This window comes from Rattus norvegicus, chromosome 10, assembly GCF_036323735.1.
Source record: "Rattus norvegicus strain BN/NHsdMcwi chromosome 10, GRCr8, whole genome shotgun sequence".
Taxonomy (NCBI): Eukaryota; Metazoa; Chordata; class Mammalia; order Rodentia; family Muridae; genus Rattus; species Rattus norvegicus.
The window spans coordinates 919,924-937,375 of NC_086028.1; the positions used below are offsets into that span (position 1 = coordinate 919,924).

General features: G+C 39.4%; 2 pseudogenes; both read left to right on the forward strand.

Moving 5' to 3' along the window:
- The first annotated feature begins 5,583 nt into the window (after positions 1–5,583).
- The window catches only part of LOC120095004 (uncharacterized), a 40,003-nt pseudogene continuing 28,134 nt past the window's right edge, over positions 5,584–17,452 (forward strand).
- On the forward strand, positions 6,796–6,987 carry Txnl4a-ps14 (thioredoxin-like 4A, pseudogene 14; annotated as a pseudogene).

Below are 17,452 nucleotides of genomic sequence, written 5' to 3' on the forward strand. Positions count from 1 at the left end.
AAAGAAAGAGAACTTCAGACCAATTTCCCTTATGAATATCGACGCAAAAATACTCAATAAAATTCTGGCAAACCGAATTCAAGAGCACATCAAAACAATCATCCACCATGATCAAGTAGGCTTCATCCCAGGCATGCAGGGATGGTTTAATATAAGGAAAACCATCAACGTGATCCATCATATAAACAAACTGAAAGAACAGAACCACATGATCATTTCATTAGATGCTGAGAAAGCATTTGACAAAATTCAACACCCCTTCATGATAAAAGTCCTGGAAAGAATAGGTATTCAAGGCCCATACCTAAACATAGTAAAAGCCATATACAGCAAACCAGTTGCTAACATTAAATTAAATGGAGAGAAACTTGAAGCAATCCCACTAAAATCAGGGACTAGACAAGGCTGCCCACTCTCTCCCTACTTATTCAATATAGTTCTTGAAGTTCTAGCCAGAGCAATCAGACAACAAAAGGAGATCAAGGGGATACAGATCGGAAAAGAAGAGGTCAAAATATCACTATTTGCAGACGACATGATAGTATATTTAAGTGATCCCAAAAGTTCCACCAGAGAACTACTAAAGCTGATAAACAACTTCAGCAAAGTGGCTGGGTATAAAATTAACTCAAATAAATCAGTTGCCTTCCTCTATACAAAAGAGAAACAAGCCGAGAAAGAAATTAGGGAAACGACACCCTTCATAATAGACCCAAATAATATAAAGTACCTCGGTGTGACTTTAACCAAGCAAGTAAAAGATCTGTACAATAAGAACTTCAAGACACTTAGGAAAGAAATTGAAGAAGACCTCAGAAGATGGAAAGATCTCCCATGCTCATGGATTGGCAGGATTAATATAGTAAAAATGGCCATTTTACCAAAAGCAATCTACAGATTCAACGCAATCCCCATCAAAATACCAATCCAATTCTTCAAAGAGTTAGACAGAACAATTTGCAAATTCATCTGGAATAACAAAAAACCCAGGATAGCTAAAGCTATCCTCAACAATAAGAGGACTTCAGGGGGAATCACTATCCCTGAACTCAAGCAGTATTACAGAGCAATAGTGATAAAAACTGCATGGTATTGGTACAGAGACAGACAGATAGACCAATGGAATAGAATTGAAGACCCAGAAATGAACCCACACACCTATGGTCACTTGATTTTTGACAAAGGAGCCAAAACCATCCAATGGAAAAAAGATAGCATTTTCAGCAAATGGTGCTGGTTCAACTGGAGGGCAACATGTAGAAGAATGCAGATCGATCCATGCTTATCACCCTGTACAAAGCTTAAGTCCAAGTGGATCAAGGACCTCCACATCAAACCAGACACACTCAAACTAATAGAAGAAAAACTAGGGAAGCATCTGGAACACATGGGCACTGGAAAAAATTTCCTGAACAAAACACCAATGGCTTATGCTCTAAGATCAAGAATCGACAAATGGGATCTCATAAAACTGCAAAGCTTCTGTAAGGCAAAGGACACTGTGGTTAGGACAAAACGACAACCAACAGATTGGGAAAAGATCTTTACCAATCCTATAACAGATAGAGGCCTTATATCCAAAATATACAAAGAACTCAAGAAGTTAGACCGCAGGGAAACAAATAACCCTATTAAAAAATGGGGTTCAGAGCTGAACAAAGAATTCACAGCTGAGGAATGCCGAATGGCTGAGAAACACCTAAAGAAATGTTTAACATCTTTAGTCATAAGGGAAATGCAAATCAAAACAACCCTGAGATTTCACCTCACACCAGTGAGAATGGCTAAGATCAAAAACTCAGGTGACAGCAGATGCTGGCGAGGATGTGGAGAAAGAGGAACACTCCTCCATTGTTGGTGGGATTGCAGACTGGTAAAACCATTCTGGAAATCAGTCTGGAGGTTCCTCAGAAAGTTGGACATTGAACTGCCTGAGGATCCAGCTATACCTCTCTTGGGCATATACCCAAAAGATGCCTCAACATATAAAAGAGACACGTGCTCCACTATGTTCATCGCAGCCTTATTTATAATAGCCAGAAACTGGAAAGAACCCAGATGCCCTTCAACAGAGGAATGGATACAGAAAATGTGGTACATCTACACAATGGAATATTACTCAGCTATCAAAAACAACGAGTTTATGAAATTCGTAGGCAAATGGTTGGAACTGGAAAATATCATCCTGAGTGAGCTAACCCACTCACAGAAAGACATACATGGTATGCACTCATTGATAAGTGGCTATTAGCCCAAATGCTTGAATTACCCTAGATCCCTAGAACAAAGGAAACGCAAGACGGATGATCAAAATGTGAATGTTTCACTCCTTCTTTAAATGAGGAAAAAGAATACCCTTGGCAGGGAAGGGAGAGGCAAAGATTAAAACAGAGACTGAAGGAACACCCATTCAGAGCCTGCCCCACAAGTGGCCCATACATATACAGCCACCCAATTAGACAAGATGGATGAAGCAAAGAAGTGCAGACCGACAGGAGCCGGATGTAGATCGCTCCTGAGAGACACAGCCAGAATACAGCAAATACAGAGGCGAATGCCAGCAGCAAACCACTGAACTGAGAATAGGTCCCCCGTTGAAGGAATCAGAGAAAGAACTGGAAGAGCTTGAAGGTGCTCGAGACCCCAAAAGTACAACAATGTTAAGCAACCAGAGCTTCCAGGGACTAAGCCACTACCTAAAGACTATACATGGACTGACCCTGGACTCTGTCCCCATAGGTAGCAATGAATATCCTAGTAAGAGCACCAGTGGAAGGGGAAGCCCTGGGTCCTGCTAAGACTGAACCCCCAGTGAACTAGACTATGCGGGGAGGGTGGCAATGGGGGGAGGTTTGGGAGGGGAACACCCACAAGGAAGGGGAGGGGGGAGGGTGATGTCTGTCCGGAAACCGGGAAAGGGAATAACACTTGAAATGTATATTAGAAATATTCAAGATAATAAAAAAAAAATAAAATAAAATAAAAAAAAATCAAAAGTGAAAAGGGAGGGCTGGAGAGATGGCTCAGCCGTTAAAGGCTAGGTTCACAACCAAAAGTGAAAAGGGAGAAGAAAAAAAAATAAAAAAAAAGAAAAAAAGAAAAATAGGATTAAAACATTTTCCTAATTTATTCATAGAAAAACTTTACAGGTTTATTTTAAGTGTAATGAAATACATTGATGATTCAAAGAATTTTAAAACGATAAAAGAAAAGGCTAAGTATAAACAAAAAAATCAATAAAAACTACTAAAAAATTGATATATATAAAATATATATATGAAGAATTATTTCTGAATACTGACTAGAGAATATGAAGAAAGAAAATAAGGGAAGATATCTAAGAAAGGTAGAAGAATGTTTTGATGATCTGATAATATCTCTTCAAAGACAAAAAGGATATAAACATATAACATGAATAAAAGTTATAATTATCTATTACCAATCTTCTGAACTACACGAAAGGTTTTTAATAATTATGGTAGGATAAAATATTAAAGCACTAGAGTCATGGGAGAGAATTAGTATAAATGTTCATGTTAAAGCAAATGGATCTAAGTCACAAAAGTGTACAATGCTGAGCATTTGCCACAGCTAAAGTCAAACAGCAGAGGCAAGAGAACATTTCCCTATGGGAGGTTCTGCTCTTCTGCTCTTCTCTGTCCTGAGGACACATATGGTTCAGCCAAGCTAATGAGTGTTCCCTGATTTATGTCACTGACTCAAAATCTATTTTATACTATTTTTAGTTACTGTTTTGTGTAATGTGGACCTGGTATGAGTAAGAAATTGCTTGGTGATCTAAAATATCTTCATTATAGTCCCCTTTGTAAGTCTAGTGCAGTGTCCACAGTGGCATGTTAGAACACTGACTCTAGGTGTACCCATTAGCATTTATGAAAGGCAGAGAGTTGGTGATCCCTGAGTCACAGTCTCTTCTGCTTTACAGTAGGAAATGTCTTCAATGCTCTACATGTTACATAGTAGTTAAATTTTTGATCTGCACTAAACCCAATACTGGAAAGTGAACAATAATATAAGCCTGAGAAAAATAGACAATTATTCAATAGATATTTATGTTTATCTCAATGATAGAACTACTGTATAGTATTGTGAGGTTGTGAGTTTTATCCTAAACACCATACACAAAGATGAACACACACACACACACACACACACACACACATAACACTGTTAAATTTATAAAGGTAATTTCTGAACAGAAGTCACATGCAAAGATACCCTCATGACTAGATTATTCAAATAAACATGAGAATGAAAGCCATGACTTTGTAGCTGGTATTCAGAGGAAGGTATAAGGGTGCATAGTAAGAGACTTAGAGAAAGAGCACAGAATGGAGATAAAGAACTAATATATCATTGAACACTTAGGAATGGAGATAAAGAGCTAATATATCATTGTACACTTAGGTATGGAGTGTTATGGTTATAACACTTAGGTATATCAATAATGCTTTATGATAATATTATATAATAAAAATTATTTACTAGACATAAATATTTTAAAATGAATAAGGAATAGAGGAAACAACACACAAGTTTATATATAAGCAATAAGGACTCGGGAGGGGGCAGTTTAATTGTACTAATAATACTCCACTTGGAAATATATGCTGTTGGAAATATTTGGTTCAATTTTCAATGATATAACAAAAAGTATTTCCTCTTTTTGGATCTCTAGTACATGAATCAGTCTTGTCTCATGTTGCTCTCTACACATCACATATGAGAGTCCTATGTCTGCATTGACTACAGATATAATTTCCACATAATACTGTCTAAATTCTCTCCCTCAGTTTCTCTGTCCCTCTGTCCCTCCCCTCCTTTGTCCCGCTCTCCCCATCCATGCTCTTCTTATGTCTCCATCTTCCATTACTTTACAGACTGTCTCTCTCCTAGTCATGAATATGGAATATTATTTTGGTTTTGTATTCACATACAGTGTCACAGCCTGCAATGTCCTCAGTGAATATCCGCACGGGAAGTTCCATTTTGTTGTGTTTCTTGGCTTCACGAATGGATCTGTGAAATGCAACAAAAATATACAATACAGCAAGATTAATTAGGAGCATATTTCAAGCTAATCCCTGCTAATATTTTTTCAGAATCATCTTAGCTTTCAATATAAGAAAATAAGTTCAGCAATATTCAATATTTGACTGGTGAATACTCAAAAATGTTTCAGAAACAGATATAGTCAGGTAATAACACAGTGACCTAAGTAGTATAGCCAGTCCTCAAAATGATGTGCCTGAAACAAACAGAAGAATAGAAATTTGCTTGACCTCAAAGGAGGAAGCAGCAGATGATTGGAGTGTATGATAGAGTGACATCTACTTAGTGGAACTTAAAATAAGACTTGAGAGTACTGTTTACTCTAATACAAAGAGGAAATAATAAATGCAGAACTTCCACCAAATTAAATAAAATAAGGAATGGACAGGAGAATGCAAAACATTTTCCATTGACCATCTAATTAACAACTGATTTCGAGACAGAATATCAAATGTGTGTGTGTATATATATATATATATATATATATATATATATATATATATATATCGAAGCACATACTACCATTCCTATATCACCAAGGAATTAAAATATTAACAAAAGTAAAATACCTTTGTAGAAAGATATACCACCAAATGGTCTGTTCCATGGAACTGTGAAATTGAAAAATATTAGAGTCATGATAAATGGTAAGATTTTTAAGGTTATTATGCATAAGAATATCTTACGTCTGTGGTCATCAATTATGGTATAGGTATATTTGGCAGTCTCTACATGATTCCACCTCTAAATGACCTAATTTTTGTACTACCGTGCTGTCATGTGACACTTTACATCCCTAAATATAATATTTCTCATATTTGATAAGAGAGAAACCCTAAGTATTAAATAACAAATTTTTGAGATTTTACCAGAGGAATAGAAAACATTCAGAGAACAAAAGGTGATCTTCTCTTTTGTCAGAGTCTATGACAAATGCTTTTCCATGTAAAGAGCAAAGTCATAGAGCCTAGAATGCTCATAAAACTTGTGTTTGTGTTATTTGAGTCAACTGTGTGATGACACTAAGAATTTGGATAAAAGAATGAAAAGAGCTCAAATATGGAGTATGCATGAAGTTTTCATGTGGAAAAAAATTGAATTTGGTGTATGTTTGATTAGAGTAGAAGGCACATGCCACACAATCCCTGTGATTCCATCAACTACACTCAATATAATATCAATATGCCATGAGCACATCTTCTCATGAAAGATTAGAATGCAAATTTGAAATTTTCCTGAACTCTAAAAATTATACCTGACTCTGATGGTCTTGTGACACCAGTCCTTTTTAATTGACTATAAAAACCAGTGATATTCTTCTGCAGAGACATTCAAATACATGAGTATTGCATGAGTAACTTTTCATCATTCAATTAAATACTAATTTTTAAGAATATGTGGGAGTATATAAAGTATTTTTCAAATTTAATTATACTACACAATATTATTGGGAAGAGATAGATCTGTGTACTTTTAAGACACAGATAAAATCAGATCATTTTGGGAAGAAGAATGTCTAGGATAAATAAGATCTTGTCTTGTCCACATTCTTCTAGGACAATGCACCTCTGTCCTGCCCCATGGATCTTGTGGAGTCTTGAACATCGCAGATCAAAACATAAATCACACTGGTGCTGGATGGAGGGCCCATTGGTCCGGCTCTGTGGGCTCACACGAGGTTAGAGGTAACTCGCAAGGTCATGCTGTGCAAGCGCGTCCAAAATGTTGTACATGCTTCCGCATCTACACAATGGCTGGCAGGTAGACCGGCCAATCCTTTCAGAGGAGGACTGCATGGTCATCATTTACTTCGGACATGACTAGGACCCCACTTGCATGAAGATATACAAAGTTCTGTACAGAATCGCCGAGACGAAATGGAAGATAGTGAGAGATCTTCCTCAACTTGTATGAGTTCCGTTTGGATAACCCAGGTGTCTTAAAGCAAACGGTGCTGGTGTCGCTTGTGCTCTGTGGCATCCTCTCTGATTCTCCCGAGTCTGATAGGCTTTTCTGCCGCCAACATGAACATCTGCTGGGCTTGGCCATATGACCTGATGAACATACAACACTGCAACCTGCTCTGCCTGCCCGAGAACTACCAGATGAAGTACTGCTATCATGGCCTCTCGTGGCCCAGCTCTCCTACATTGCTGAGAAGATTGTTGGGAAGATTGTGGGTTATGTTCTGGCCAAAATGGAAGAGTATCCTGATAATGTCCATCATGGACACATCACCCCACTGGCTGTGAAGCGCTGCCACCTAAGCTTTGGCCTGGCCAGGAAGCTAATGGACCAGGCCTCCCAGGCCATGATAGAGAACTTCAGTGCAAAGTATGTCTCCCTGCATGCCAGGAAGAGCAACCGAGCAGCCTTGCACCTCTGTTCCAACACCCTGAACTTGCAGGTTAGTGAGGTGGAGCCCAAGTACTATGCAGATGGCGAAGATGCGTATGCTCTGAAGCGAGATCTCTCACGGATGGCAGATGAGCTGAAAAGGCAACTGGAGCTGAAGAAAGGCAGATATGTCGTTTTTGGTTCCAAGGAGAATCAGGATAGCACACTTCCTGGTTCTGAAGAGGCCTATCAGCAGGAGAACCTGGCTGGAGATGACAGTGGCAGTAATGGCAAAGATAGCACTGATGTCCAAGACAGCTTGCAGACCTTGGGGTCTGCCTCTTAGGACCTGCTTGAGCACAACAGGTCCTCGTATTTTAGTCATATTGTTCTTGGGAACTTCGTTCTGCAGTCCTGTGACGCAAATGGCTCTCCTTTCGATGCTTAGTAACCTTCTGCATAACCTGTATGATCATGGAGGCACACCTGGACACAGAACCTGTTGTGCGGGAGTCAAGGAGGCCTGAGGACTGCCATGCAGCGCCTTTCTTGGCTTCTTCATGCTGCCATCAGATTCTGTTCAGTGTTGTACTGGTTCTGTATATCCTGCAGGCTTCCAAACCCTACAATGCTAAACAGGAAGTGGGGACAACTTGAGAATACCCCAGCGTCCTGCATTTGCCAGTGTTTATCTGGGTTTTCCTTGGAGTAGAACCGTCAAGCTAGTCCTCATGCCCTCTCCCTTGTGGGGAGTTACCCGCTCTTGCTTTCTGGGGAACTGCCTGGCCTTGCCCTCCCTCCTTTTGAAGAAGAATGCTCTCTTTCCTGGTGGGAGACGATGATAGGTTCTGGACTAATATGGGAGCAGAATTTGTAGATCTTAAGGAAATGACAAGCAGAAATTAAACTGCAATCTCTAACCTGAACAAATAAAAATATAAGGAGAAGAAAAAAACCCAAACAAACAACAAAACAAAAAGCAAAAACAAAACAAAAAACCATAAAGCACCTACCTACATGTGGAAATGGATATAATGAAGAGTATAGAAAAATCTAGGATCATCATAGAAGGGGGAAAGTTGAGTTGGCATTCTGTATACAATTAGACTAAAATTGACTCTATTTTTGCAAACATTTTGGGATGATGAAAGCATTTGGTGAAAGGAGTTACTAGATAGATACACACTCTTCAATGGTCACCAATAACCATACTCTGATTTTTGTTTTCTAATTGGAGAATATTAGAATGAATATACTCATTCACTGGTGAATTACACTCCATTAATTTGACCCACAATTTCTGAAGTTATCATCTTGTGATCACAGGTCCGAACTCTAGGTCTTACCGAAAGGTGGCAACAACATATCCCATCGGCCAGTATAGGTAAATGGACTTGGAAGCAACAGTGTTGTCTGACCTGAATGCATCCACTTCATCACCAATCCACAGGTAAGCCAATGGAATGACATGTTTATCTTAAATTTCTTATTTCTATAAAGAGAATCAAATATCTGTTAGTTTAATTTGCATTGTAGTTGGTGTTGTGGTAAAACCAAGTTCTTCCTGCCCCAGAGCAAAAAATGACACATCCATTGCTAAATCTAAGCACAGTAACACTTACAGAAAGCCACCTGTATCAATATTTCTTACCTGGATTTAGTTAAGGAGTAACTATTTTGCTTTGTTTTTTTCCCATAATACACAAAGGAAATTATTTCAAGATTTTTTATTTTAATTAATTACATGGAAAAATTTTTCCAGAATATAAACAAAAATATTGTTTGACTTAGTAAAATTTTCTGTTATCTATCTCCCTGTACTAAAATATTCAATAACCTCATTCTAGTAGCTCCTGTAGAAAACCTGCAAATTATATATCACACAAGTAACCAAAAAGGCGATCCTTTTTCCAATAATTTAGCCAAATAATTAGAATAATGTCTTCCTATCAAGCATTCTGGTATTATTAGAAGTGTTTTTAAGAAACAATAATCAGACCCTGTGAGAGAGAGACCCAACCGCCTGGTCAGGTGGGCACTCCTGAGGCTGCAGAGCGGAAGAGACCACCAACACTGCTCACGCCTGCCCACATCCCTGGCCCAAGAGGAAACTGTATAAGGCCTCTGGGCTCCCGTGGGGGAGGGCCCAGGAGCGGCAGGACCCCTGCCTGAGACACCACCGGAACCTGAAGGAAACAGACCGGATACAGTTCTCTGCACCCAAATCCCGTGGGAGGGAGAGCTGAACCTTCAGAGAGGCAGACAAGCCTGGGAAACCAGAAGAGACTGCTCTCTGCACACACATCTCGGACGCCAGAGGAAAAAGCCAAAGACCATCTGGAACCCTGGTGCACTGAAGCTCCCAGAAGGGGCGGCACAGGTCTTCCTGGTTGCTGCTGCTGCAGAGAGCCCGTGAGCAGCACCCCACGAGCGAACTTGAGCCCTGGGACCACAGGTAAGACCAACTTTTCTGCTGCAAGAAAGCTGCCTGGTGAACTCAAGAACAGGCCCACAGGAACAGCTAAAGACCTGTAGAGAGGAAAAACTACACGCCCGAAAGCAGAACACTCTGTCCCCATAACTGACTGAAAGAGAGGAAAACAGGTCTACAGCACTCCTGACACACAGGCTTATAGGACAGTCTAGCCACTGTCAGAAATGGCAGAACAAAGTAACACTAGAGATAATCTGATGGCGAGAGGCAAGCACAGGAACCCAAGCAACAGAAACCAAGACTACATGGCACCAACGGAGCCCAATTCTCCCATCAAAACAAACATGGAATATCCAAACACACCAGAAAAGCAAGATCTAGTTTCAAAATCATTTTTGATCATGATGCTGGAGGACTTCAAGAAAGACGTGAAGAACTCCCTTAGAGAAAAAGTAGAAGCCTACAGAGAGGAATCGCAAAAATGCCTGAAAGAATCGCAAAAATCCCTGAAAGAATTCCAGGAAAACATAAATAAACAAGTAGAAGCCCATAGAGAGGAGACACAAAAATCCCTGAAAGAATTCCAGGAAAACATAAATAAACAAGTAGAAGCCCATAGAGAGGAGACACAAAAATCCCTGAATGAATTCCAGGAAAACACAATCAAACAGTTGAAGGAATTAAAAATGGAAATAGAAGCAATCAAGAAAGAGCACATGGAAACAACCCTGGATATAGAAAACCAAAAGAAGAGACAAGGAGCTGTAGATACAAGCTTCACCAACAGAATACAAGAGATGGAAGAGAGAATCTCGGGAGCAGAAGATTCCATAGAAATCATTGACTCAACTGTCAAAGATAATGTAAAGCGGAAAAAGCTACTGGTCCAAAACATACAGGAAATCCAGGACTCAATGAGAAGATCAAACCTAAGGATAATAGGTATAGAAGAGAGTGAAGACTCCCAGCTCAAAGGACCAGTAAATATCTTCAACAAAATCATAGAAGAAAACTTCCCTAATCTAAAAAAAGAGATACCCATAGGCATACAAGAAGCATACAGAACTCCAAATAGATTGGACCAGAAAAGAAACACCTCCCGTCACATAATTGTCAAAACACCAAACCCACAAAATAAAGAAAGAATATTAAAAGCAGTAAGGGAAAAAGGTCAAGTAACATATAAAGGCAGACCTATCAGAATCACACCAGACTTCTCGCCAGAAACTATGAAGGCCAGAAGATCCTGGACTGATGTCATACAGACCCTAAGAGAACACAAATGCCAGCCCAGGTTACTGTATCCAGCAAATCTCTCAATTAACATTGATGGAGAAACCAAGATATTCCATGACAAAACCAAATTTACACAATATCTTTCTACAAATCCAGCACTACAAAGGATAATAAATGGTAAAGCCCAACATAAGGAGGCAAGCTATACCCTAGAAGAAGCAAGAAACTAATCGTCTTGGCAACAAAACAAAGAGAATGAAAGCACACAAACATAACCTCACATCCAAATATGAATATAACGGGAAGCAATAATCACTATTCCTTAATATCTCTCAACATCAATGGCCTCAACTCCCCAATAAAAAGACATAGATTAACAAACTGGATACGCAACGAGGACCCTGCATTCTGCTGCCTACAGGAAACACACCTCAGAGACAAAGACAGACACTACCTCAGAGTGAAAGGCTGGAAAACAATTTTCCAAGCAAATGGTCAGAAGAAGCAAGCTGGAGTAGCCATTCTAATATCAAATAAAATCAATTTTCAATTAAAAGTCATCAAAAAAGATAAGGAAGGACACTTCATATTCATCAAAGGAAAAATCCACCAAGATGAACTCTCAATCCTCATCTTCGATTGGTTTATATACAAGTGTGCAATTTCTAGGCTTGAAAGTAAAATGATGCTATCTGGTGCTGGATAGAGGAGCCTTATTTTTTATTATGGCAGCTTGCTATTTTTGTAACATGGTGATTTGGTTGAACACAATAAAGTACAGTAGTAACTGATCTCCCCCTCTTCCTGGATGAGTGAGGAGATGATTAAATGTTGATGTCAGCATCCATGAGCATATTCAGATGAGCTTCTGCTTCTGTTGAAAAGGATGCTGTGTTTGATTGTGGTCCGAAGCTTTGAAGCACTACTTGGCATCTCCTTCCTTGGAGGTCTCACTGTTTAAACATAACAGATTTGATAGCTTGTTGGTAAGGTGAGGTCCAGCTTGTCTCCACTAGGTCATCTTCATGTGAATCCGGTGGTTATACGGTTTTGTTCTAGGGATATTTCATTTTTTTAATAACGGTTTTAGCTGACATTCATGGAGAGAATGAATCCTTAGAAGTGTGCCACTAGTGAAAGGAAATCCTGTCTAGAGTATGTTTCTTTACAAAGCTGTGTCACACCATCCTTTGGGCCCTCTGCTGGAAAAGTAGAATCAAGTCTCAAATAATGCCTTTTAAATTGTATCCTCTAGTATTATAGATGTAGGACAGTACTGTATCATACCTCTGTGGATGTAAAATAGCTTGTACCTGCTTTATGATACGTAGTAGTGACCGTGCTTTATCAGAGCTGTTTTTAATGATGTTGCTCAGAATGTTTTCTTTCCAGATGATGATTGAGAAGCTAATTTAAAAAAAAATGGTGCCAGGTACCACAAGAGTAACAGAACTGTGCTGTTTTCTCGGGTTTTGTTTTTTACTTTTTTTTTTTTAATGGAGTGTGCTGGATGTCTCTACAGTTTTGTTCAGATGACTGCAGAACCTGGAAAAGCTGTTGCTGCTGTTGATGCATAACACACTGCTATTATTGGTCTTTTTATATAAATATAAATATATATATACAGACATATAATTTGAATTTTTTGAAACGTTACTTGTGCTGTCAACTTTCGAAAAAAGTATCCCCGTTTACTGTGTTGAGTTGGCACTGTACAGAAATTAACAGCCATATTGGTCTAGAAATGTTGAACTTAAGTTTTTTCCATTTGTACAGGGGTAACACACTGTATTAAATATGTAAGGTCTTATATACGTGGGTTTGATTACAAAAACTAATAAAGTATTCTCTAAATTAAAAAAAAAAAGAAATACTCAAGACCCTGTGAGAGAGAGACCCAACCGCCTGGTCAGGTGGGCACTCCTGAGGCTGCAGAGCGGAAGAGACCACCAACACTGCTCACCCCTGCCCACATCCCTGGCCCAAGAGGAAACTGTATAAGGCCTCTGGGCTCCCGTGGGGGAGGGCCCAGGAGCGGCAGGACCCCTGCCAGAGACACCGCCGGACCCTGAAGGAAACAGACCGGATAAACAGTTCTCTGCACCCAAATCCCGTGGGAGGGAGAGCTAAACCTTCAGAGAGGCAGACAAGCCTGGGAAACCAGAAGAGACTGCTCTCTGCACATACATCTCGGATGCCAGAGGAAAAAGCCAAAGACCATCTGGAACCCTGGTGCACTGAAGCTCGCGGAAGGGGCGGCACAGGTCTTCCTGGTTGCTGCCGCTGCAGAGAGCCTGTGGGCAGCACCCCACGAGCGAACGTGAGCCTCGGGACCACATGTAAGACCAACTTTTCTGCTGCAAGAAAGCTGCCTGGTGAACTCAAGACACCGGCCCACAGGAACAGCTGAAGACCTGTAGAGAGGAAAAACTACACGCCCGAAAGCAGAACACTCTGTTCCCATAACTGGCTGAAAGAAAACAGGAAAACAGGTCTACAGCACTCCTGACACACAGGCTTATAGGACAGTCTAGCCACTGTCAGAAATAGCAGAACAAAGTAACACTAGAGATAATCTGATGGCGAGAGGCAAGCACAGGAACCCAAGCAACAGAAACCAAGACTACTTGGCATCATCGGAGCCCAATTCTCCGACCAAAACAAACATGGAATATCCAAACACACCAGAAAAGCAAGATCTAGTTTCAAAATCGTATTTGATCATGATGCTGGAGGACTTCAAGAAAGATGTGAAGAACTCCCTTAGGGAAACACAGGAAAACATTAATAAACAAGTAGAAGCCTACAGAGAGGAATCGCAAAAATCCCTGAAAGAATTCCAGGAAAACACAATCAAACAGTTGAAGGAATTAAAAATGGAAATAGAAGCAATCAAGAAAGAACACATGGAAACAACCCTGGATATAGAAAACAAAAAGAAGAGACAAGGAGCTGTAGATACAAGCTTCACCAACAGAATACAAGAGATGGAAGAGAGAATATCAGGAGCAGAAGATTCCATAGAAATCATTGACTCAACTGTCAAAGATAATGTAAAGCGGAAAAAGCTACTGGTCCAAAACATACAGGAAATCCAGGACTCAATGAGAAGATCAAACCTAAGGATAATAGGTATAGAAGAGAGTGAAGACTCCCAGCTCAAAGGACCAGTAAATATCTTCAACAAAATCATAGAAGAAAACTTCCCTAATCTAAAAAAAGAGATACCCATAGGCATACAAGAAGCATACAGAACTCCAAATAGATTGGACCAGAAAAGAAACACCTCCCGTCACATAATAGTCAAAACACCAAACGCACAAAATAAAGAAAGAATATTAAAAGCAGTAAGGGAAAAAGGTCAAGTAACATATAAAGGCAGACCTATCAGAATCACACCAGACTTCTCGCCAGAAACTATGAAGGCCAGAAGATCCTGGACTGATGTCATACAGACCCTAAGAGAACACAAATGCCAGCCCAGGTTACTGTATCCTGCAAAACTCTCAATTACCATAGATGGAGAAACCAAGATATTCCATGACAAAACCAAATTTACACAATATCTTTCTACAAATCCAGCACTACAAAGGATAATAAATGGTAAAGCCCAACATAAGGAGGCAAGCTATAACCTAGAAGAAGCAAGAAACTAATCGTCTTGGCAACAAAACAAAGAGAATGAAAGCACACAAACATAACCTCACATCCAAATATGAATATAACGGGAAGCAATAATCACTATTCCTTAATATCTCTCAACATCAATGGCCTCAACTCCCCAATAAAAAGACATAGATTAACAAACTGGATACGCAACGAGGACCCTGCATTCTGCTGCCTACAGGAAACACACCTCAGAGACAAAGACAGACATTACCTCAGAGTGAAAGGCTGGAAAACAATTTTCCAAGCAAATGGTCAGAAGAAGCAAGCTGGAGTAGCCATTCTAATATCAAATAAAATCAATTTTCAATTAAAAGTCATCAAAAAAGATAAGGAAGGACACTTCATATTCATCAAAGGAAAAATCAACCAAGATGAACTCTCAATCCTAAATATCTATGCCCCAAATACAAGGGCACCTACATACATAAAAGAAACCTTACTAAAGCTCAAAACACACATTGCACCTCACACAATAATAGTGGGAGATTTCAACACCCCACTCTCATCAATGGACAGATCATGGAAACAGAAATTGAACAGAGATGTAGACAGACTAAGAGAAGTCATGAGCCAAATGGACTTAACGGATATTTATAGAACATTCTATCCTAAAGCAAAAGGATATACCTTCTTCTCAGCTCCTCATGGTACTTTCTCCAAAATTGACCATATAATTGGTCAAAAAACGGGCCTCAACAGGTACAGAAAGATAGAAATAATCCCATGCGTGCTATCGGACCACCAGGGCCTAAAACTGGTCTTCAATAACAATCAAGGAAGAATGCCCACATATACTTGGAAATTGAACAATGCTCTACTCAATGATAACCTGGTCAAGGAATAAATAAAGAAAGAAATTAAAAACTTTTTAGAATTTAATGAAAATGAAGGTACAACATACCCAAACTTATGGGACACAATGAAAGCTGTGCTAAGAGGAAAACTCATAGCGCTGAGTGCCTGCAGAAAGAAACAGGAAAGAGCATATGTCAGCAGCTTGACAGCACACCTAAAAGCTCTAGAACAAAAAGAAGCAAATACACCCAGGAGGAGTAGAAGGCAGGAAATAATCAAACTCAGAGCTGAAATCAACCAAGTAGAAACAAAAAGGACCATAGAAAGAATCAACAGAACCAAAAGTTGGTTCTTTGAGAAAATCAACAAGATAGATAAACCCTTAGCCAGACTAACGAGAGGACACAGAGAGTGCGTCCAAATTAACAAAATCAGAAATGAAAAGGGAGACATAACTACAGATTCAGAGGAAATTCAAAAAATCATCAGATCTTACTATAAAAACCTATATGCAACAAAATTTGAAAATCTCCAGAAAATGGACAATTTCCTAGACAGATACCAGGTATCAAAGTTAAATGAGGAACAGATAAACCAGTTAAACAACCCCATAACTCCTAAGGAAATAGAAGCAGTCATTAAAGGTCTCCCAACCAAAAAGAGCCCAGGTCCAGACGGGTTTAGTGCAGAATTCTACCAAACCTTCATAGAAGACCTCATACCAATATTATCCAAACTATTCCACAAAATTGAAACAGATGGATCACTACCGAATACCTTCTACGAAGCCACAATTACTCTTATACCTAAACCACACAAAGACACAACAAAGAAAGAGAACTTCAGACAAATTTCCCTTATGAATATCGATGCAAAAATACTCAACAAAATTCTGGCAAACCGAATCCAAGAGCACATCAAAACAATCATCCACCATGACCAAGTAGGCTTCATCCCAGGCATGCAGGGATGGTTTAATATACGGAAAACCATCAACGTGATCCATTATATAAACAAACTGAAAGAACAAAACCACATGATCATTTCATTAGACGCTGAGAAAGCATTTGACAAAATTCAACACCCCTTCATGATAAAAGTCCTGGAGAGAATAGGAATTCAAGGCCCATACCTGAACATAGTAAAAGCCATATACAGCAAACCAGTTGCTAACATTAAACTAAATGGAGAGAAACTCGAAGCAATCCCACTAAAATCAGGGACTAGACAAGGCTGCCCACTCTCTCCCTACTTATTCAATATAGTTCTTGAAGTTCTAGCCAGAGCAATCAGACAACAAAAGGAGGTCAAGGGGATACAGATCGGAAAAGAAGAAGTCAAAATATCAGTTTGCAGATGATGTGATAGTGTATTTAAGTGATCCCAAAAGTTCCACCAGAGAACTACTAAAGCTGATAAACAACTTCAGCAAAGTGGCTGGGTATAAAATTAACTCAAATAAATCAGTAGCCTTCCTCTACACAAAAGAGAAACAAGCCGAGAAAGAAATTAGGGAAACGACACCCTTCATAATAGACCCAAATAATATAAAGTACCTCGGTGTGACTTTAACCAAGCAAGTAAAAGATCTGTACAATAAGAACTACAAGACACTGAAGAAGGAAATTGACGAAAACCTCAGAAGATGGAAAGATCTCCCATGCTCATGGATTGGCAGGATTAATATAGTAAAAATGGCCATTTTACCAAAAGCAATCTACAGATTCAATGCAATCCCCATCAAAATACCAATCCAATTCTTCAAAGAGTTAGACAGAACAATTTGCAAATTCATCTGGAATAACAAAAAACCCAGGATAGCTAAAGCTATCCTCAACAATAAAAGGACTTCAGGGGGAATCACTATCCCTGAACTCAAGCAGTATTACAGAGCAATAGTGATAAAAA